The sequence below is a fragment of the Castanea sativa genome, chromosome 11 (assembly GCF_040712315.1).
Source record: "Castanea sativa cultivar Marrone di Chiusa Pesio chromosome 11, ASM4071231v1".
NCBI classification, from domain to species: Eukaryota; Viridiplantae; Streptophyta; class Magnoliopsida; order Fagales; family Fagaceae; genus Castanea; species Castanea sativa.
Window position 1 is genome coordinate 9,513,731 of NC_134023.1, and position 24,790 is coordinate 9,538,520.

Genomic DNA, 24,790 nt, shown 5'->3' on the forward strand with positions numbered 1-24,790 from the left:
CAATTTTCACAACAAAACCCTTTGGCATTTCATGATAAATACTCACCCACACCCATCTTCCCACAACTCAACCACTCACTTTTTTTTTGTTGTTGTCATCTTTCTCCAACTGAGTCTCAGTTTTAAGTTTTATCCCTCTCCCCTCTGTTATGCACATATGAAAAATATCAGTAGTGACTAGTGACGACGAAGTGCAATAAGCCTCATGAAACTGTCAAGCTTCACCCTCCAGTACTCCTTTCTCCTCATGTATCCTTGTGGTGGGTTTAATCTCCACTGTTGCTGAAGTCCAATGCTTCTCCACCGCTCTCTACAGGTAACCGGTGCTGAATTTTGCTTTATATTGAAGAGGAACAAGATTGGGTTTTTAAAATAAAAGTAAGGTTATTTTATGAAGAATATGTAAAATTTTAAGGGAGGTTCGATTGTTTCTGCGTTTTGGTGTTGTAGCTCCCTGGTTCAAATTCACAATTTGCGTTTTTATTAACTTGCCAAACGCACAATAAATCTGATTCACTGGTTTTTATCTATCAGTGTACACTCTATCTATGTTTCACACTTTATGTTCACTTTTGTTACACCAATGAGAAGTGTTCTTTTTCACCCTTTCGTCTTTACCAAAGAAGGCGACAATACAAGACTGTGTGCTGCTGCTTCTTCATTCTTTTTTATAATTAAATTGGATGTAGGACTATATTCTTGTTGCACATAAGCAGTTACACACTATTTTTGAACTGAATGATTTTCAAATTAGAAATTATTGTAATTTTAAGTCACGGTTTCAGTTCAAAAATAGTTTGCAGTGTAAAACTGCTATAACAATTTCTGTGTAATAAACATAACTCTTAAGTATAAAGCTATTCCTCATAGAATAACGCCAATTAAATTTAATATTAACTCTACTCTTTTATTTGCATTTCATCCATTTCAGCAACAGGGGAATTCAGTTATCATATTCATGGCTACCAACGTACAACTTGTCAAATTTCTGTTGCTGCTGTTATTCTTCTCATCCATGTGGACTCCTCATGCTCAGCAAATACCTGATACTCTCAAACCTGGCGATATGCTCACTTCCTCAAGTAGGCTAGTTTCTTCAGAAGGGAGGTTCACTTTGATGTTCACGTGGTCTAGTCTATTTGAACGTAACTGTACATTTTTGGTGATTTGAAGGAGCAAGACTTATTTGTGAATTTCAGGTGCTAACGACTCCAACGTGCTTGATTTGGAGTACAAAGCAGGATCATTGATAATTATGGGCCAAGCTGGGAACCTCATGACATTCTACTCTTCGACTCAACCTACCAATAACACTGTCGCTACTTTATTGGATTCTGGCAATTTCATCTTCCAGGAAGTGTACTCCAATGGTTCTCCAAAGAGGGTGTGATGGCAAAGTTTTGATAGTCCAGGCAACACGCTTGAACCGGGTATGAAATTAGGAATCAACCACAAAACTGGTCAAACATGGTCACTCAGGTCATGGTTAACAAGGGACCTCCGAATTCCTGGACCTTTCAGTCTTGAATGGGAGGGAAGCCTTGGTCATTCGGCGAAGAGAGGTGGTTTATTGGAAAAGTGGGGTCCTTGAGAGAAAACCAATTTGAGAATATTTCACCAAATCTAACATCTATATATCATTTCAACATTGTTTCAAATGACGATGAAGAATCCTTCTCTTTCGACTCTGAAAATCAAAATCAGCCATCGCAGTGGACCCTTACAGATATGGGGAGATTACAGGAAGGTCACAAATCCATGGTCCGAACAGATGAATGTTACGGCTATAACATTGATGGAGGATGACAGATGTGGAACCTGTCAGTGTGTAGGCAACCTGGTTACACAGTTGAACTTAATCGTAGTTATCTTGTAAATGGTGATGCGAGCTATACTATTCCAGATCCAAATCTTTGCATGATTGATTGTAAAGCTAATTGCTCGGCCAACTGTAGCTGTGTAGCTTATACTACTCTACTTGGAAATTGGACTGGATGCCGATTTTGAACAACTATTTCGAACTTCACTCCAACCGATATGGAAAATTCAGACCAGGTCTATATTCTATCACCAAAGCCTTCTCAGACAGCTGAGACCGGTAAGTTTACCAGTTCTTTACGCTATGGACAATAAACTAGTTTAAATAATAATATATAAGTGTTTAAAATATACGTATGTAGATTTAAGTTTAAATTATTCAAGTTTGTAAATAAGTCCATAACATATCAAATTAATACTTTTAAATTATTAATAATATAAGTAGTCAATTGTAGTAAAATTATATACATCTTTTAACAATCCATGGTTGATGAACCTAGTTTTTATATGTTTATAATATAAAATCATTTTATCTAATTAAGGGGTAAAATATCTTGATCTTAGTGTTTACTAAATATCGTCAAATTAAATTAATCAAGCAAATTGTGAAAAAATACAAAATTGTTCAACAAAAAAATTAGCAAATTTGAACATGTAAACTACTTTAATAAGAAGATGGATCTCGACTTTTAACTCCTGTTTGAATTAAATTTAAAAGGAGTTGGCTCGGCTTGTCTCACATCATTGATAGCCTAAATAGGAGTTTTCATATAAGTAAGGCGTGGACTTCAAATGGTTGTATATTAGTTGGAGTCTCAACCTATTAGCTCAAGTGAGAGAACCATACATTGAAATTAAAAAAAAAAAATTATTCAATATCTAATATCTAATTAATGATTTATATAAAAGTAGAAGTTGATTATCTAAAAATAATAATAATTAAGAGAAAGTTAATTCATAATGAAAGTGGTATCACTACATGAGAAGTGACATGTATCTTCACAACATGTTTACAAGACTTTCACAACAAATCTTAATTAACAGTTTGTGACAAGATTTTAATTTCAACCCATCACTGAAATTACTTTCTTGTTCACTAGTAACAACCTGGCACATAGAATTTATTGTGAAAGTATTGTAAAAGAGAAATGATATGTCCACAACATTTTTACAACATTTTTACAATAAATCCTAAGTGGCAGGATGTTACTGGTTGTTATTGTTGGGGCAAAAAAGTAATCTTAGTTTTAGGTTCAAATTTGAACCAATAACAACTAACCACCTATGATTTGTTGTAAAAATGTTGTAAAAATATTGTGGACGTAGCACCTCTCATTGTAAAAATATTATGGACAACATTTCTCAACACTATAATGCAATAAATTTGCCTTAGTGAAAGCATACAACAGTTTAATCATAGTTAAATAAATACAATCAAAACCGTGCACTTCATAAAACCCAAACACACACAATCTCTCATTCTCATTGATGTTCACCTTCTTCAATCTTGCTCTCAAAATCATAATTTTCTTGAGTTTTATGCCATGGAAGGTATACCCTCTCTCTCTCTTTCATATTTGTAACCATCAGTTAATTATTTTGTTTTTGTTTTTTTTTTTTAAAATCCAGCCAGCAGCAACTAATATGTATACTGAAATTCTGTTTTATTTTTTTTTAAACTGATCGGTTTTCAGATCTTCTGCTACAACGGAGGATATTGAGGTATAGAAATCCAAATTGATAGGAAAATATCTCTTAAATTGATCCCTTTGATCATATGTTTCTTTTAAAGAAACTTTTTCTTTACATCTACTAGGTAATGGTAACTGTTTTGTCAGAAAATGAGATAACTGTTGTGGTAGGGTTGTGGGCCATTACGAAATAATAGATTTCCGAGACCCAGTTGTGTTGCATTTTTGGTCAGATATATTAGATATATCAAACTAAATTGACTACTACTCTTTCTCAAAAAAAAAAAAAAATAATGATAATAATTTTTGAGAAATTTAGACCCCAGTTGATAGAATTAACAAGTTTTAAATTTAAGTTGTTAATTAGATTTATAATGCATAAACTTATTAAAACAAAAAAACATCAATATTATGTCAAAACTAAGTGCAGTGGAAAAATAAATAAGACAAGATATGATGATCTAGGAAAACCAATGAAACCAACCAATTTCACAGTAAAAAACCTGGGGAAAAACCTTCCCGAAAAGCAATTCACTATAGTAAAGAGAAGTTTCAAATCTAGTACAAAACCTTTGTCCCTAGACTTTACAATCCTCGTAGATGAACTCACAGTAGAAATCTTCTACCGCTTCAAAACCTCTAAACTCTTCAATATATGAACGCCACCCTTTAATGTACGAATCCCAATACGTGACTAACCAATTGCGCGGATTCCAGTACACGACTTCAATCACCAACTAAAGAAGAAGATGTCGGCTGCAAAGTTCTTCACTTCATTAACAATGAAGATCAAGAAACACTTGGTTACAAAACCCTAAGGCGCAAAGACGCAGTAGCTTCTTTCTAAGAGAATAACGCTTCGATCACCTTTTGCATATGTTCTCCTTGTATTCTCTTATGTGACAACCTCTAAAATAAGCCTTATATATGTCTAGGGTTGTGAGAAAAGAAACCCTACACAAATACAAAAGCCTGGCCCAAAAATCAGATCTGAAAATTCTGATTTCTGTAACCTCGATAGATAGCATCTGTCGAGCCTCATTAAACCTTGATAGATAGCATCTGTCAAGTAGCTGTCTAGTAGCTGTCCACCAGGTGTCCAGTAGATGTCCAGCAATTATCTGCAGATGTCCAGCTTTAGTAAACATATTTTCTTCACTTGTTTCTTGGTCCAATCTTCATGGTTTTAATACTAGACTTGAACAACATGTTCTTTGAAGTATTAAACACATCCTAGATCAATTCAAATACAAGTAAAGTGCGTTTTGTCAAAAGATTAGACAACTACATAAAATATGTCCTTAACAATAATAAATGGGCTAAATTACTATATATTTGATCCCTAATCTTTTTGTTGTTCGTCAATTTAATCATTTAACATTTTGGTATTGTGTCAAAAGATCCTTACCTTTAAGTGGTGGATGGAAAAATATGATATGACTAATCGTGTTATTAAAATGTGGGTTTCAGTTAGCTCAACTGGTAAAATCTCTAATGGTTGTATAAGAGATCTAGGGTTCAATCCCCGCCTACACTAAAAACTGATTGGTGTCTTAGTCTGATGATAAAAGAGCTATCATCAAGAGCGGACGCCATAAGTTGAAACTTTCTAAAAATATATATATAATTTTTTTGCCACAAAATTTGCCACGTCATGGTCACTAGCTAGATCATTTATAATTCTATTTCATTTACCGGTAGCATTTTTCTTTTCTTTCTCCATATTTGTTTCAAGCTTACAATCTTTAGTGTAACCTCTCTCTCTGACATATGTTTTTTTTTGGGCCTTTTTGTTTCTTTGATCCTGAACCACGCAATAGAGCTTCACCATTTTTGACAACCAAATTTTTTGCTAATTTCTAGATAAAAATTAAAAGGACTCCATAACGTCTAAAAGATAAAATAAAGACTTAGGGCTTGTTTGGATTTTTTTTTTTTGTTATCACTTATCACTCCTCACTCAATTTTCGTCACTCATCACTCATCACTCATCACTTAAAATACCACAATTTCCTATACCACACACGCTTGGCACCATCACTTAGTTATTTTTTCAACCAAAAAAAACTAAAAAACTAGGACCCACACACTGACCCAATGTCAGTTGACTTTTTTCTCTCCTTTTATTTTATTTTTCTTTTTCCCCTGCCTCTCCCCTTCGTTTTTCTTTGCTTTTCTCTTCGTTTTCCCCCTGCTTTTCTCTTCATCCATGTTAACACATATTTTAATCAAGCCCACCATGATCCTTATTGTCATGCTTTTCCCAGATCTACAATATAACCAAATGGCTATCTAGTAATTTATTAGGCTATCCAGTATTTTTCTTTTCCAAAAACCCACAAAAAAAAAAAAAACCACCGTTGCAGCCGCCGTTACAACCCACAGTGACAAACCGTCACAACAACCACCACTGCAGCTGCCACTACAACCCACCACAGCCACAACAGCAACATCAACATCAACAGCGGCGACAACCTTGACGAACTCAAGAAGAAAAAAAAAAAAGAAATGGAAATCCAGTGAAAAAAAAAAAAAAAAAAAAGCCCAAAAATCCAGTGAAAAGGAATGGGAAAAAAAATGCAACCAAAGTACCAAACCCAGAAACCAATGTGAAAAGGAAAGAAAAGAAGAAAAGAAAAGAAGAAAAGAATAAGAAGAAGAAGAAGAGGAGAAAAGAGAAAGGTGTGTCTCAGACCCAAAAAAAAAAAAATATATATATATATATATATAAAGTGTGTTGGAGAGAGCAAAATTCTAACTGTGGGACCTAGTATAGTGTTTTAATTACAAAAATGTCATTGAAAATAGAGCTATGGTAAATGAAAACACCTAAAATGTGTTTTCAGTTTTCATAACTCATAACTTAAAAATCAGAGTTATGAGTGATGGAAACAAAAACTGGAAACAAAATCCAAACAGCCTTCTCAGCCATGGATCCCACTATTTTTGAATTATGAGTTATGAAAACAGAGTTATGAGTTATGGATACAGTAAATCCAAACAGTCCCTTAGTTGCTCACTACACTCCAAAGCGAAAGACTTGATAGAAATCAAATTGAAAAAAATATAAATACTGAAACTAACTTAACACTTCTAGGGGATAAGTTTGATTCACGCTACCAAAATCTGAGCCAATCCCACAATATTTATGTTATTCTTTTTTCAAGATATTCAGTTAAATATCTTGACAAGAATAACATAAATATTTCAAGTTTGGAACATAAGGCGATGTAGAATTTAATAAACAACAGCCATGTTATTAATAATATTTTAAAAAATTTATACAAATTTAAATGTTTAAAATGGAAAAAAAAAATGTTTTGTATTTTAACTTTTGGTAACAAACATTAAATGATTGACTATTACCAACAAAAGAAAAAATTGAAAGAAGAACAGTAGACCTAACAAAGGTTTGATTTGGACAATTACCACAATTTAAATGATATGAGATGTATCTGATCTATATGTCTTTGTCTATTTTAATTTTATTTTTAATAAAAGTATGATAGTGTTTTATGACTTTTTATTTAAGGTTTTATCCTTTTTTTTTTCCTTCCAGTTCCAATCCGAGAGAAATCAACTATACTCAGTCAGGTTCGTGCTTTCTTTAATTTCGTTTTCACTCTATTTTCAAAATGAATTAAAAAAAAATACTAGTTTGCAGGTCTAATTCAGTTGAGATAAAGATTAGGGTTTTTCTTTATTAATTTTTTTTGGAGTAAATTAAGTTGATTGTTATGACAACCCCCCCCCCCCCCCCCCCAAAAAAAACATTTTTTAAGAACATGTAGTCTTTTAAGTGTTATAGATTTTCTTAACTATTTTTTTTGTGTATTTTCTTTAGATTTTGTTTCCAATATCTGTTCTTCTACAATTCAAGAAAGTGTTTGCTAGGGTTTTTAGACCCCCGGAATACCCGTAAACCAATTTTCAACCAAGTAATTAGTTAATTAAATTATGGTTAAGGCTTTGGTTAAACAATCAACACCAATATTATAAATGCATCGGAAATAACATAACACACAAAGAAAACCAATGAAACAAATTGTCCCAAAGTAAAAACTACTCGAGGAAAACCTTCCCAAAAGACAATCCACTATATTGAGAGAAGTTTACAATCTAAGTAAAACATTTATCTAGACTCTACAACCCACAGGTAACTTACAATAGAAACTTTTTACTACTTCAAAATCTTTGAACTATTCATGTATGAATGCCTTCACGGATGATGTATAAGTGTTCTTGACCAAAACCTCATATCAACTCCCAAAACCTCTTATAGATTTGATTTACAGCAACAAGTCTGTGGTTGAAACTATTGTGGATGCCTTTTGGCGCCGGTGCGAGACCCTCTTGGGTCCGTCCCCTGGAGCATTTCCACAATGGTGCTTGGTGATGTGTCTTATGTGTGCATGCGTTTTTAGGGTGAGGGGTGTGTGTGTGTCTGTGTGTGTCACGACCCTAACCCGATACTCGGATTTGTGAGCATGACTGGCATGTTAATATCAAGCCTAAACCTAGTATTAACAAGAACCAACCAAACTTTTACAAGCCTTTTACAAAAGCTTCCCTCTCTCTTTTCATTCTTGTTCCTTTTTTTTTCCTGATATAATTTTCCTCTTGATATTCAGAGCATCTACACTGTACTTCAAAGAATAACATAATGCACCAGTTACTTAATTTCTGAATTTCACATAATACATCTCTTAATACTTTAAGTTACACAACTTTCATTAGATCCTAAAATACACAGTACTACAAAGCTAAACATCAAAAGCTAATTTGGGATCTATACTTTTAAAACTAAAACCAACTCCTTCCAAAACTCGACTAAGGCTCCCTCTGCTCTAAAATAAAACTTGTGACTGAAAGGGTGGAAGGGGTGAGCTACACAGCTCAATAAGGGTAAGATACATAAGAATTTAATAAGAATGCATGTAAATCAAATCATTTCATTTTACGATTACTTAGATAGGAGTACATCTTTTCATGCATAGTATTTTATACTATTCATAATAATAACTTATATGTTTTTCATAGGAAAATAATTGTTCTCCTTTTTCTTATCAGAATAATATTAGCAAAACCTTTCATGCTGAATTTCTTTTATTTCTTACAAAGCCACCAAATATAATATTGTTTGTTAAAAATCATATATATATATATATATAGTCTTATTACAAAATAATAATTTTGACTTAAATCAGATAATTGGTAACTTTGTCATGAATTAGAAACATCTTAACAAATAAGAAAACTTTTCTTTATAAACTTCTTCTTATAAAATATTATAACTTTCGTAGTCATAAAACTTACTTTTCTTAAAAAACAGATTTCTGACGACTTTTTAACATAAACTTATACCGTCATCAGAAACTTTATCTTTAAAGAACACTAAAACATTTTCATCAGATTCTTTATCTTTAAAGCACAACAAAACTTTAGAAACTTTTATCTTTAAAGAACAACTTTTATTTTCATCATAAACTTCCTTTCATGAAAGCATTTAACTTTTCATAATGCATTTAGACAATTCATTCTCTTATGATCAGTAAAATAATATGGTTATTCAGAACATATTGGTTAGTCCAAATCTGATAAATCTGTATAGAGAATGCCTTGTCACATTTGGGTACCCTTGTGTGTATGATATTGTCCTCTTTGGGAGGTCTGATGGCACATCCCCTCAAGGTTTTGTTCCTCCCCGCCGTCCATACCAAGGGAGTTGATACCGTACCGTACCGGCCGGTATGGCCAGTATTTTCCGTTCTGCCACCTTTGCCGGTACAGAAACACCTTTGTTTCGTACCGGTTTGAATACCGGACATACCGGATTGTTTCGTTTATTCCGGAGAAAATATCAGATTTCAGCCGAAAAATATGTACCGGACCGAAACAAAACCAAAAATTACAGAATTAGATTTAAATATAAAAACTAAAAATTACTCTCTCTCCTCCCACTGTAACTTACTGTTGCTCACGTTGACGTTGCCACCTCCATTTCGCCTTCATGTTGCCAGTTAGCTCACGTTTTGGTGAGCTCCTCCTCTCTGCTTCTTCTTCTTCTAGTTCTTCTTCTTCATTTTCTTTTTTCTCGGCTCTCTCACCCGGATGTTGTCTTTTAGTCAACTTTATATTAACTTTTCTAATACTTTTTTCATTTTTCCTCTTTGTTTTTTGTGTCTTCTGCCAAGCCCTCGTGAAAGTTACTTCCAATATCAAATTTTAGTACCATTAGTCATGGCTATTGAGTACTATTTGTCAGTGACATGATGTCATTGATATGCCATTGCCTCAAAAGAAATCTATTTATATATTTATATTATTATTTTGACTATTATTTTTAGTATTAGTATTTGGATTCTCAGCCGAAAAAAAAATATATATTAAATATATAAAATAGCGGTAAACCCAAAACGGTACACCGGTATTAATCAGTATCCGAAATATATAATACCGTTGGTCAAATTGGTATAACTTCCGGTACGGTATTGACTTCCTTGGTCCATACACATTGGGGAGAAGGCCTTGGTCAAATTAGAGTTACAAGCAACCCCATTTCCTCTACTTTAAATGGCCTAGAGTTACGGGCAGCTCCATTTCCTCTAATTTAAATAGCCAAACAAATAACATTTTTCATGGAAAGCTAGTAATTAACCCCTACTGGCCGAGTTCAGATCACCAAAGGACATAACCCGAAAACATTTCATACTTATACATCATACTAAAATTCATAGTTTGCATAACATTTCACAATAATAACATTTCCATTATTTTCTTTAAACATCATGTTCGTGAAATTCATAATGGCATCAATATGCTTAAATCATATACATAAGGTTTCGAAAGCTCATGTACGTATATTTTTCTTAAACATGATTATATGTAATATCTCTAATCAAAAACCTTTTAATGCATAATACACTTTAAAATAATCTCATGACTTACCAAATGCTCATATAACTTAACCCTTACCTGAAAGCAGAGGAACCGAAAGCCTACAATTGAAGGAGCTTAGACTTGGGTACTAGTAACACCTAAACCAAATATCAAAGTTTATTACTATCAATTATACCTTAAAATAAAATTACACATGCATCTCAAAGCCTATCTCTTAAAATCAAGGAAGTTCTAATCCCACCTCAAAGAGGTTCCCCAAACACAAGATACATTCATCAACACCATGATGTAATAAACTAAAGAGAAACTCACATTCTCATATTAATATCATATCTCTAGAAGTGCCAACTTCATTTCAAAAGGTTTTTTGAGATTAGGGCAATCAAGCATGCATAAACATAAAATCCTTTAAGCATGGTCATGTAACCATATACACTCACATGGCAATATACAACCCACTGAACAAGACAGCTTCATAAAAATAACAATCGGATGGTTTAGAACCCCTCCTTTGAGTACCAAACCTTTAACCAAGTTACACAAAACTTAGATATGATCCAGACGTACCAAATAATGAGCATAATAAATTATAGCTCAAATCATTCACCCTAACTTTAGAATTAAATCCTCAAAGTTAGGCATGTCCCTTACTGTTCACTGTTTTATCCCAGCAGCATATACTTAACTCATAAAATACAAATGGGCTACCCATTCACATCCAAAATTCATGAAACTTTATAGAGAAACTCCTATATATGTCTAGAAAATACCATATCAATTTTGGAGTCAAATAATAAAACCATAATTTACTAAAAATCATAAAATACAGCATACTCAAATCTGTCCTGACAGAATTTCATGCAACTTAGAAATTAAACCATTATTTTTATATTGATCCAAATGCTGTGAGATCACTTCCATTACAACCATATGTGTCTTAGAATTCATAAAAACTACTCCTAGAATCCAAATTCACTGTATAAAATTTAATACATAATTTATCATGCATAAACACAGAATCTGTCACAGTGACAGCTTTGCAACATTTTTTTGTAAATTCACAAACAATTATCAAACAATAGTATTTTCCTATGAAATTTAATACACCCATATTAGACATATTATATAATAATCTCCAACAAACCTTTTATCAATAGCTGTCCTAGAAAAATACAGAATTTATAATGACTAAACAGGTTAACCAGTTAGTGCAATTCTTAACAAGTTCATGAACTAACTCTCCACAAACTTCAATTACTGAATCAACTACACATTCAGCACCTCAAAAACCAATTTCATATAGTTTATCTAGCTATTTTACTCCTTCTAACACTTACCCATAACATATTTTATCTTAGTCTATCATCTAGGAGCACAAGCAAGCATAACAATTATTCAATTCATACACATGAAATCAACAATCTCTAAAATCCAACACACCCACATACAAATTCATATAACCATCACTTAAGTTTAAAATGGATAATAAAATAAAAGAATTAGATTTTTCCGTTACCCTAGACATGGATTCTTGGAGTGATAAGAGCTAGAATCACTCTAGCCTCAAGTTGTAAACAAGAGCTTGGGAAGAATTGAAAGAAGCTTCCTTCTTGCTGCTGGACCCGTAGGTGTGAAAGGGAGAGGAGAGTTGAGAGTTTTTTTTTTTTTCTTTCTTTTGGTGTTGGACCCGTGGGTATGAGAGGAAGAGTCTTCTTGAGTCTACTAGTTGCTTGAGAAGGTCAAAGAGGAGATAAGGTGCATCCAATAAGAACAAAGAAAGAATAGAACAAAATAGCAAAGAAAGAAGACCAAGGAAGTTTCTGATGGCAGCCAAGAAAAGATAAGAGAGAAGATTTTAGGGGGCACGTGTATGCATAAAGGAAAAAGGATGATGACTCACACTTGTAACTCTTAAAAATTACTTATTACCCCACCCCCTTATAAGCTTATATTCTATAAAGACACAAACTATAAAATAACTTTGCATATTAACCCTTATCTTAAACACTTAATTAAACACCAACAACTATATCTAATAACTTAACCACTTAATATAATTTTGTACATACTTATACTTAGTATATATTTATAATACAAATATTCATTCAATTATTTATACTCTTTACAATTCTTATTTGATGGCAATATAAAATAATATGTTTATTAAATACTCTTTTACTAATTATAGAAATAAAGTGGCTTAAAATAATAATTAACCACTTAAACACATAGTTTTAACTATAAAGTTGGGTCGGGGTATTACAGTGTGAGTCTCTCTTTTTTTTTTTCTTTTTTTTTAATGAGTCACAACTAACCATTGGATTAAGGTGTGATTAGTCACCTATTTGTCTAATTTGTTTTACTTAATTAATTAAAAAAGCCGAGTCAAGAGTTATTAATTAATTAAGGTAAAATAACGTCTCAAACCAAAAATTTTGGACTCGGAAGTTCGGTTATGGGTGGGGAAGGTGTTCAGCACCCCACACTACCTATCCAAAGGATTGTATCTCATTTTAATTTGACCACAAAGTATACATTTTAGGAAAACAAATTAAATACTTGGCATTTTGATTTTTTGAAAGATTTTTGTTCAAATGATATATATACATATCATGTGAGTATTTGTTTATACATTAAATAATAAGTGAATATATGTAAGAAGCATGTGAAAACTAAATTAAATATGTATAACTAACATGTGAGTATAATATTTACCATACATTTATAGTGTGAAATATAACTTTAAAACAAGCTAAAAGAGAAGAGAATTATAATGTCATCATATGCACTGTTAATCAATAAGTAAACTTATTTTCCAAGTTCATTCTCATATGCAAAACATAACAAACCCAAAATTGTTTAGTGTATGGGGAGGGGGAGGGGCAGGGGGAACATGTTAGCTTGACAGGAGTCTATTAATTCAATGGATGTGACTCATAGACACAAATCTCAACAAAAATGTGTAATTAAATGATTCAAAATAATTTATGTAATAAGAACCCTTTTTATTTTCTTTTGAGAAGATGAGTGTTTTATTTTGAAAAATCTCATGACCTTTTGGGGAAAAAATACTTATTGTGAAATAAGGGTTAAAACACTTTTTGGGAAGAGAACCTAAAAAGGGGGCTTCTCTTTGCTTAAAATAAAAGAATATATATTTCTTTGATGAGAAAGCATAAAGATGAGCTAATTTTAAGAAAATGGGTTTCTGAAGAGTAAAAAGATCTTTTATTAGCCTTAAAAGAAGAATAAATTTAAGATTCAAAAACCATTTTGAAAACTTGTTACCATGCCTTTTAGAAATTCATACCCAAACTTGAAATCTAGACCAATGAGGAAAATAGGGTTTCCGTTTAAAATGGATTTCCATGATTTTGAAATTTTAAAAAAAGTGATAAAAATTCATAGATTTACTCACTTTTAAGGGAAACTCGTATGAAGAAAGAGGGTTTTGAAAAAGTAAATTCTTGAAATTAAAACCATTTAGAAACAAGATGAGTACAAACTTAATTTGGGAAAAATGGTCTTAGAAGCCATATTGGCTTCAAAGCCATTTTGGAAAACTTGTTTTAGGAAAAAGAATTTCCAATTTTTTCAGAAAGAAAAATCCCAAGATTTGGGACTAAAATCATTAAAAATAAAGGTTTTTAAGAAAAGGATTTTCATGGTTTTAATGAAAACCCCGGTTTTTTGTTCACCTTTTAAGGTAGAAAAGCTTAGTTGAAAAGGGGGTTTTGAAAGAATAAGAGTTTAAGAATAAAACTATTTTATTTTAGGAAAATGAATTCCCATGTTTTTAAAAGGTTTTTAAGAAATGGGTTTCCATGGGTTTAATGAAAATCACGGTTTTTATTCATTTTTATGTAAAAAGAAAAAACCCAAACTCAACCTGTTTTTGGAAAAGGATTTTGAAAATGGCATTGATTGCATTTTATTCCTTGTAAAGACCAATTTTAGAGAAAAAAGAAAAGGGATGGTCATTTGAGTCTTTTTTATCTTTTTGAAAACATATTTTTGGAAGTTGTTTACCCAAACTTCTTTTTTTTTTTTTTTTGTTAATCTAAGGTTCATGGTGCTAGCTAGAGAGGTAGCTCCCTTGAACCCTTGTACCCATGAAAATGATAATAGGGAAAATGAGGAGAGCTTAAAGGTAAAAGACATGAATTGAAAGCAAGGATGAACATAATTTAATGAACTTGAATGTAAAGGGAAGTTATAGGCAAGAACATAATTTAAAGAACTTGATCATAAATGCAATTTATAAGCAAGAAAAAAATTTAAAGGACTTAAATTAAAACTCCTTTTTTTTTTAAGAATTCTCCCTTAAACAAACTCTAAAACATGAATGAGCCAAGCTTGTGGACTCCCTCCCATGATTGGAAATAGAGGTTTCAATATCCCCTCTTTCAAGTGATCCTACTCCAATTCCTAGAAGAGTTCCCACATTTCATGCTTGGAAGCGTGTTTATGATTTGCTTAAATAAAACCCACCTATGTTAAATCTTCATTTTCCCACTAAGGTTAGCCATGCAATAGGCTATTCCTCCACATGCCATCTAGTTGGTAATATGAAGATTTTCCACATCATCACTCTCTTCCTCCCAAGGGTAATGTCATCCCATAAGTCTAGAAAGATTCTACCTCCACATGCCATCTACTTTCAGTGCATCTAAATCATTGATTTTCTCTATGGCAGTGAATCTAGTCTTATATCTCTCAAGTAAGGACCTAAGGATTTTCCTTACAATTTTGCGCTCAAAATACCTCTCACCTAGGTTGAAGTTAGAGTTGACTATGTCATTTAGCTTGGCATAAAATTCATCAAACCTAGAGGTAAACATTTGAAAGTATTGAGTTGTTAACAGACTAAGTTCTCTCATGTGTGGTTTCTAAGATAGTCCAGGCTTCTTTAGTGCAATTTCTACATTAGAAAATCGCCTAAACTCTTCTTGAAACACAACAATAAATATTGCATTCAAGTGTTTACTATTAAGTTTGAAAGCTCAGATTTGTGTTGAAACACAAGAGCTTGTTTAGACCCCCAATAAAAATATTACAGCTAAATTGATTTTACTCTAACTTAAACTAAGTGCGAAAATAAGAGTAAATGAAGCGCAATCAACCGATACTACTCTAGTGCATAAACATGAACAACAAACAATAAAAGTAAAGCACAAGAGTAAGGGAAGAGAGATGCAAATACAAGATAACATGCCGATGTGTTATCGAAGAGGAAACCAAAGAACTCAATGAAAAACCTCTCCGCCGCCATCCAAGCAGTAAATCGATCCACTAGAGAATAAAGTTGGAGTACACGAATAACAAAAGACCCTCCAAGCCTAGTCTACTCAATGTACTTGAGCCTCCAAGCTCTTGCTACCAACGGACTTCATAGAGTCATGTCTTCTCTAGCTTTTTGGATCCCGCAATACATCCGATTGCATCCGCCAAGCCTCACTGGCTTCTTTTGGCCAATGTCCAAAACTTCCCAAGTTCCAAAACACTCCCTACAATCTGAAAAAGTGTAGGTTGTGTTTGAGTACAAATCTCCTCTCAAGATATGATAATGGGAGAGGGAAGGAGAAGAGGCTAGAATGATTTCTCACTAAGAATTAATAGCTCTCTCTCTCTAAAATATGGGTGTGTGTGTGTTGTTGAAAACCTATCTATGGTTTTTCTCTCTGAATTGGCCTCCTTACACATTTGTGTGTAATGAGGGTATGTATAGTATGGGTGAAGGGTAAGAAAGTCACACTTAAAAATCCTCTAAGCAGAGAGTTTCGCAGGTATCTAGCGAGAAGGCCTTACCCACGAGACACTCGTGAAATCTTCTAGGCTGGCACGACTCTTTAGCTTCTAGCATGTGCTTCTCACATGCCCTTTTCGCGGGATACTCTTCTCGCGAGCCAATCGTGAAAATGTATTGATTCTTCATTTCAAGCTTGATTCTTCACCAACTTAATACTAAACCGAATACAATAAAATCTCATAAAATACAAGGAATAAATTAAAGCAAATACAACACTTTTTGTCATGGAATAAAGCCAACATAAAACATAGTTGTAAATCATAACTTTACAATCTCCCCATTTGGCTATTCCGTGAAAAAACACCCTATAACAAACTCTAGACTTAAACGTGAGTTTGGAAACAATGGTAAAACTCACTCACACCTAAATCTAGAAGTTATGAAGCACTTAGAACATATATACTTGTAACCTGAAACACTTGCACAAAGCACATTAGACCCTCAAGGTAAATCAAGTGATAAAAGAACAAGTATAATATAACAAATAAAATGCGATCATGTAAACATGATGTGAAACATATAAGCAACTTGATCATACACATGACAGTCATATGGAAATGACTACAATAATCATATAGCAAAGCAAATGATCATCCAAACATGCAATCAATAACATAATAAAATATATGCATGTCCAACACTCAACCAATACAAAACACCAAAATATTTGCATTAAGGATACAAGATCCAACAAGGGCACAAGTGTGTTCCAACACATAAATAAGATGCAATGAGAGTAACAAAGTATAGATACTAAAAATAACTCAAAGCACCATAAAGTAACTAGAAAACAAGCATAAAGTAAAACAAAGACAAAACAAGGTTTCCCTAAAAAAAAGTTGTCTTCTCCCCCTTGGTATATGCATCTCCCCTATGACTTTCTCCCCCTACAAATGTGCACGAGGTAAAATTTCTCCTCCTAAGAATGTGCACATGAGTCTTATAAACATGACGAAACACTCTGATATACAATCCGGTATACTCTCTCCTTTTTTGTCACAAATAGACAAGTGAATCAAGAGGAAGGAGGGAAAGAAAAGAAGATATGAACAAGGACAAGATGCATGAGGGGTGCAAAATGAATGAGAAAATGAAGCTCAAACAAAAGAAAAAACATCTTAGGAAGACAATGCTACAAAACATAAAGTAAACATGACATGCTAAGGATATGGAACAAGATATAGACCTAGGCATGACATAGGCACAAGAACATGTTATATGAGCTAAAAATGTCTAAAAAGACTTAACTAGCATGTGTGAATGCAAAACACGTCAAGTGTTAGAGTGTGTGCAGCAAGGTGCATCTAGGGTACATCTAGTGTGCATGTGAGATGCATGACCAATGCATGAATAAGCACTCATGAGGAAAAGTGTATAAAACACATCACCAATGATCAAAACATGATAAACATGAATAATTATGGTGATCCCCAAAGTTTGGTACTCATCAGAGTTCAAAACAGCGAGAAAATGCCATTTGGGCATTTTATCAAACACTTAAAGTGCACACACTACACATGTATGTTAAACAATGCAAGAACATATGAAAATCTTGCCTAAATACATGTTATTTTTGCCACAAGGGGCCAATAGCCAAAGCAAATCATCATTTAAAACAAAGCCCAATCAAAAAGATTGACAAAAATTAAGTTTTTTAACTCCCATTAGAGAAAATCCTAACTATGAACATAAAACCCCCAAAAACATAATCTAAGGATCAAAATCAATGAAAAGAGTTAAAGATTACCTTAGAGGTGTTAATGGAATGAAAAACACTTGAATTTAGTTGGGTTTTGATGTTGGAGCATTAAAATAGGGGTTTGGTGGAAAAACTTGCTCAAATGAACTTGCTCAAATTCTCATGAAAATTCTTAGTCTTTTTCTTCAAGAGTTTGATGTTAGGAATATCAACAACACTCAAAGATTCATGTAATATGGCATCACAATCATGAGGATATACACTCATAGAGGCATTTTCACAAACACGTGGCATCCTATAATCATCAACAACCAAAGAAGCATACAAAACACTATCCATGACAAAACATAGAAGGGGTCAAGGATCACACTTAGGTAATGAAACCAAAAAAAGTGTACCCACTCTGATACCAATTGAAAGCTCAGATTTGTGTTGAAACACAAGAGCTTGTTTAGACCCCCAATTAAAATATTATGGCTAGATTGATTTTACTCTAACTTAAACTAAGTGCGGAAACAAGAGTAAATAAAGCGCAATCAACTGATACTACTCTAGTGCATAAATATGAACAACAAACAATAAAAGTAAAGCACAAGAGTAAGGGAAGACAGATGCAAACACAAGATAACACACCGATGTGTTATCAAAGAGGAAATCGAAGAACTCAACGAAAAATCTCTCCACCGCCCTTCAAGCGGTAAATTGATCCACTAGAGAATAAAGTTGGAGTATAAGAATAACAAAAGACCCTCCAAGCCTAGTCTACCCAATGTACTTGAGCCCTCCAAGCTCCTGCTACGAACGGACTTCACGAAGTCATGTCTTCTCTAGCTTTTCGGATCCCACAATACGCCAAATTGCATCCGCCAAGCCCTACCAGCTTCTTTTGGCAAATCCCCAAAGTTTCCCAAGTTCCAAAACACTCTCTACACTCTAAAAATGTGTGGATTGTGTTTAGATACAAATCTCCTTTCAAGGTATGACAATGGGAGAGGGAATGAGAAGAGGCTAGAATAATTTCTCACTAAGCATTAATAACTCTCTCTCTCTAAAATATGGGTGTGTGTATTGTTGAAAACCTATCTAGGGTTTTTCTCTCTAAATTGGCCTCTTTACACATTTATGGGTAATGAGGGCATATATAGTATGGATGAATGGCAAGAAAGTCACACTTAAAAATCCTCCAGACAGAGAGTTTCGTGGGTATCTCGCATGAAGGCCTTACCCATGAGATACTCGTGAAATCCTCCAGGCTAGCATGACTCTTTAGCTTCCAACATATGCTTTTCACATGCCCTTTTCGCGGAATATTCTTCTCGCGAGCTACTCATGAGCCAATTGCGAAAATGCACTGATTCTTCATTTCAAGCTTGATTTTTCACCAACTTAATACTAAACCCAATACAATAAAATCCCACAAAATCCAAGGAATAAATTAAAGCAAATACAACACTTTTTGTCATGGAATAAAGCCAACATAAAACATAGTTGTAAATCACAACTTTACAATGTTCATCCTTAGCCACTTGTTTTTTTTCTTCCATTGATAATAGAGCTCTTCAAGTGGAGTCCAACCTATCATAACACATCCGAGCCTTGGGATTTTAAGAATACTCTCATGTGCACTTTCCAATAAGCATAGCTTGAACCATCAAAGAGTGGAGATATAGACAAAGAGCATCCACGATCCATTAAACAAGGGTCAAGCATCACATTCAAGAAAATAAATTCCAATCTGAGTATACCTAGTATAATACCAATTGATAGGGTTTTTAGACCTTAGTTGTACTGGTTAACTAGTTTTACACCAAGTAATTTATTAATCAAATTATGCTTGAGGCTTTGGTTAAACAATCAACACCAATTTTTTAAAAAATTATAAATGCAGTTGAAATAACATAACCCAAGTTTGGTAACCTAGGAAAAAACAACTGAACAAATTGTCCCAAAGTAAAAACCAATGGGGGGAGCGGGGGGGAACCTTCTCAAATGAAAATCCATTATATTGAGAGAAGTTTATAATCTATGTAAATCCTTTCCCTAGACTCTACAACTCATAGATGACTTACAATAGAAATCTTCAGATTTCGAACCTCTAAACTCTTATATTAGTGAAGTCCTTCACGAATGATGTAGTAGTGTTTATGACCAGAACCTCTGACTAAATCCAACAACCTCTTGAAGATTTGATTCATAGTAGCAAGTTTGTGATTGGAACTATGACTTCAACTTCTTCCCAAATTGATCTTCACATCTACTTTGAATGTCTCCGGTTTGGTGAAATTGAGAGAACTCGATTATAAATGCCCTAGCCGTACCACAAAAAAAAGGTTTTCTCTCTCCACAAAGCCTTTCTACAGATGGCTTATAATTTCCTTGTAATGGAGTAACAAATGGATCACAAATCAGGCTTGAAACAAATAATTTATGGACTTTTTCTTGTTGCTAATTTTTCCAATCTTGATCAATCGAGCTAAAGTTGAGATTCCAAAAAAAAAAAAAAAAATCATTTTTCTGGTGTTGAACTTGTGTCTTTCTTGACTTGAACTTGGGTCATTTTCTTGAACTTAAAATGTATGCATTTTAACTCAACAAAACTTATACTTTGTCATGGTTTGCCAACACTAAAACTCTTGCAACTAACAAATTTTCCAATTCCATTACAAAGCAAACTCTCCAAACCTAAAATATGACAAGTGACATAGCTAATATCATATGAATTTGCCAAGTAGCATATGCCAATCTCTCTCTCTCTCTCTCTCTCTCTCTCTCTCTCTCTCTCTCTATATATATATATAACTTAAGCCTCTGAAACTCTCATAATTTTCCACGTCAGCACAATATTTAAACAAAATTATCATTTTATTTAAATAAAATTATTTTTGTTTAATCTAAACTTTACAAGGAATGAAACTCTATCTCTCTAACAAGTTCAACTTAAACTCAAACTTAAACATTGATAATTCATCTCCAAATTTGCGAGGTTAATCAAGAACATTATAAAAGCAAAGCAAAGCAAAGCGCAATATTTTTTTTTAAAGCCAAGTAGAGGTATGAGCTCTTCTTATTTTATTTTCTTCTTCTATACTTTAAAAAATATATTATTATTTTATGGTTTTTCATGTATTTTTTAAAAGTAATTTTCATACATGAACCACCAAACTCTCTTTAGCCATTTTTTACAAGATAAAAAGGCTTGCAATAATTGAAATTATTCTTTTGAATGTAAATCATCTTTCTCTTATATTTCTCTATTGTTTAGTCATATATATTTTGTTTTATTTCAATAATTCCAAAGCAATAAATCATCTGATTCATTAATTATTATTTTTTTGAATTTTTGAGTTATTTTTTTGTAGTATCTAAAATTGTCTGACAAATTTTTTGTAAGTCATTACACATTCAAACAATAACTTTTTCATCAAATTGTAATACAAATTGAAGTCATACAAGAGTAAATCATGCAATGGTATATTTTCTTAAATTTTTTATAAAATTATTTTAGTCTACCTTATAAATAGGTAGGTTTCCGTGCATAGCACAGATTAGCGACTAGTTTTATATAATTCGTTGTCCTTCAACTAAAAAATTATTTAATTCTCTAACCAAAATTTAAAAGAAATAATGTCGCCACAATTTATAAATAATAATAATAATAATAATAATTTGGTACTTTAACTTCTGGTAACAAACATTAAACAATGATGCACTATCTAGTAACCAAAAAAGAAACTATTGCAAGAAGAACAACAGTCTACCTAACAAAAGGTTTGATTTGGATAATTTCCACAATTTAAATGATATGAGAGGTATCTAACTTTGATTTGGATAATTACCACAATATAAATGGTTAGAAATGATGTATCTAACTTTGATTCAATGTTTTTCGGTGTTTTGTCTTTTTCATTTGTTTTAATAAAAGAATGATATTGTTTTATGAATTTCATATTTAAGGGTTTTTTTTACCCAATCCTAGAGAATTCAACTACTCAATGATTTAAAAAAATATTAGTTTGGAGGTCTAATTCAGTTGAGACAAAGCTTAGAATTTCAGTGTTGTGAATTTTCTTAATCCATTTTTTTGTGTTTTATTTTGATTTTGTTTCCAATATCTTTTCTTATAAGATCAAATAAAGTATTAATTTTTCAATTCCATTCCAAAGCAAACACTAGAAAATTAAAATATGACAAGTGACATAGCTAATATCGTATGAATTTGCCAAGTAGCGTGCCAATTATATGAAAATCATTTTCCTTCTACTAAAAACCCATGTTCAAAAGTTTACTTCTCTAACAAAAATTTAAAAGAAGTCTAAGTGTTGCCACAATTCTATATAAAACAAAAAGTCGAATAATATAAGTAAATAAGTAAAACTTGAAAGAGAGTATTATTTGACACTCTCATATAGACAAAACATAGGTACAATACCTTACGTGTTGTTCTTTAAGTTCCCCTCTTAAAATTTTGTCACATGGCTATTTAACTAAAAAATACACTTCCAACTCATGAAAAAAAAATTCACATAACAGAATCTTAAGAGAAGAACCTAAAGAACAGTACCTAATTCTTACTCTATCTGATATGTTTCTCATCCAATAATGTGTGTGTGTATAGCCAAAGTTTAATTAGAGTCTAATTTTCTGCCACATGTCCTATCTAAGTTTTTTAATTTTTGTGCCTAATATGTTAATTTAGTATAAAAAAAAGAGAAGTATAATATAAATAAATTATAAAAAAAACGTAATCATATATCTAAATCTATATATAAAATTAAAATAAAAGATAGTTTAAACAATTTTACTTTTATGAACCATTTTTTTGTATAACTAAAATAATTTGAATTTATAAGTCATTAATTTATACAATACTATGAATATGAACGGTCTGTTGCTAACTAGGTAGAGACAAATATATTACATATATGTGTGTGTACATGTTAACTGCAATTGTTTTTAATTATATCTGTACATGTACATAAGGTTATATACTAGTAATATATAATTTTCAAAATCACAAGTAGAGAGGGAGAGAGAGAGAGAGAGGGGGGGGGGGGTCAAATAATTATTGATGCCTATATACTTATGGCTAAATGCAGGAAAAACTAAGTGGCTATGGATTGCCATTGCCATTGCCATCGGCGCCATTGCTCTGCTTGTAATTTTTTTCAGTATATTGTGTTATCTACACAGAAGGAGAATAATTGTACTTCAAGGTAGATGCTTCACATATAGATTGTACTTGTTGGATTATTTCTTGATTATTTGTTACCCAAACGGAAGTTATGAATTTATGTAAATATACAGGTAATAATGACACAAATGATGATAAACAATTGCTTAGTTCAGAGATATCTATGGGAGAAAATGGAATTCCAAATTATAGAAATAAAGCACATGATGTAAGCGTATGTAGTTACGAATGTATAACGACCGCCACAAACAATTCTCATTAGAAAGCAAGCTTGGAGAGGGGGGATTTGGACCTGTTTACAAGGTAATCTCTAAAAAAAATCTATAAAGAGAGATGTTTAAACTAACATATATCTAACATTGGTTTATACCTTATTTGATCATCACAACAGGGAAAACTACCAACAGGTCAAGAAATAGCTGTAAAGCGACTATCGAAAAATTCAGGGCAAGGAATAATTGAGTTTAAGAATGAGTTCATACTCATATCTAAACTCCAACGTACTAATCTTGTTAAGCTTCTGGGTTGTTGCATTTTTGGAGAAGAAAGGATGTTAATCTATGAATACATGCTCAATAAAAGCTTGGACTACTTATTTGGTTTGAAAAGCATTTAAATTTTTTTCTGAAGACTTTATTTTTTCCACAATGAATATATATAATTATCTGTTGTACTTTATACAAAGTATATTATTGACCATTTATATCTTTTTTATATTGAAGAGATTCATATAGAAGCAAGTTACTAGATTGGAATAAACATTTCAACATAATCGAAGGAATCACTCAAGGATTGATCTATCTCCATAGTTATTCAAGGTTAAAAGTAATTCATAGAGATTTAAAAGCTAGCAACATACTCCTTGATGAAAGTATGAATCCGAAGATCTCTAATTTTGGTATGGCAAGAATTTTCAAACAAAATGAACTAGAAGCAAATACTAATAGAATTGTTGGGACATAGTAAGTTTACTACACATCCTTCATTGGAAAAAATAAATAAATAAATAAATAAAAAGTTAACAAGGCAGCCCTATACTTGCATGTATTTGGCAGCTAATTAAACATTTCCGCTCTTATAAGCTCATTCATTCATATGTGAAATGCAAATATTTGTTTCTTGTTTTGGTGTATGGTTACATGTCTCCTAAGTACGCTATGGAGGGTGTGTTCTCTATAAAATTTGATGTATATAGCTTTGGTGTCTTGATGCTTGAAATCGTGAGTGGTAGAAGAAACAACAGCTTCAATCAGTCTGATTTTGTGCTCAATCTAGTTGGATATGTATGTAATATAAATATAAAATTTGGATCATCTACATTTTCATAGTTCTGTGTATCCAACATTTTAAATAATTATTACCTTGTTTTTTAGGCATGGGACTTGTGGAAAGAAGATAAAGGACTAGAGCTAGTTGATCCAACAATTAGTGATTCATTTGTTGCAAATCAAGTGCTAAGATGCATTCACGTCAGCCTCTTATGCATGGAAGAAGGTGCTGTTGATCGCCCTACCATGTCAGATATGCTATCTATGTTGACAAATGAAAGTACACAATTGCCTTTGCCTAAAAAACCAGCCTTTTCTAATGGAAGGAAACCAGTTGGGGCAACTATTCCTAAGAAAGAATCTGAAGTTCATACGGCAAATGAAATATCCATTTCTGATATGGATCCACGATAG

At 32.5% G+C, this 24,790-nt stretch overlaps 1 long non-coding RNA gene and 1 pseudogene across 3 annotated transcripts; one reads left to right on the top strand and one right to left on the bottom strand.

Annotated features, from left to right (window-relative positions):
- The first annotated feature begins 1,228 nt into the window (after positions 1 to 1,228).
- LOC142614711 (G-type lectin S-receptor-like serine/threonine-protein kinase CES101) lies at positions 1,229 to 24,790 on the top strand (annotated as a pseudogene).
- On the bottom strand, positions 3,603 to 12,143 carry LOC142614712 (uncharacterized). 3 transcript variants are annotated; one of them, XR_012840523.1, is made up of 3 exons: positions 11,926 to 12,143; positions 10,485 to 10,546; positions 3,603 to 4,742 (listed from the first exon to the last, which is right to left on the bottom strand). It is a non-coding gene; the product is annotated as an uncharacterized LOC142614712 (long non-coding RNA). The 3 variants fall into 3 exon arrangements; XR_012840522.1 differs by having other exon boundaries at positions 3,946 to 4,630; XR_012840521.1 differs by lacking the exon at positions 3,603 to 4,742 and having other exon boundaries at positions 8,182 to 10,546.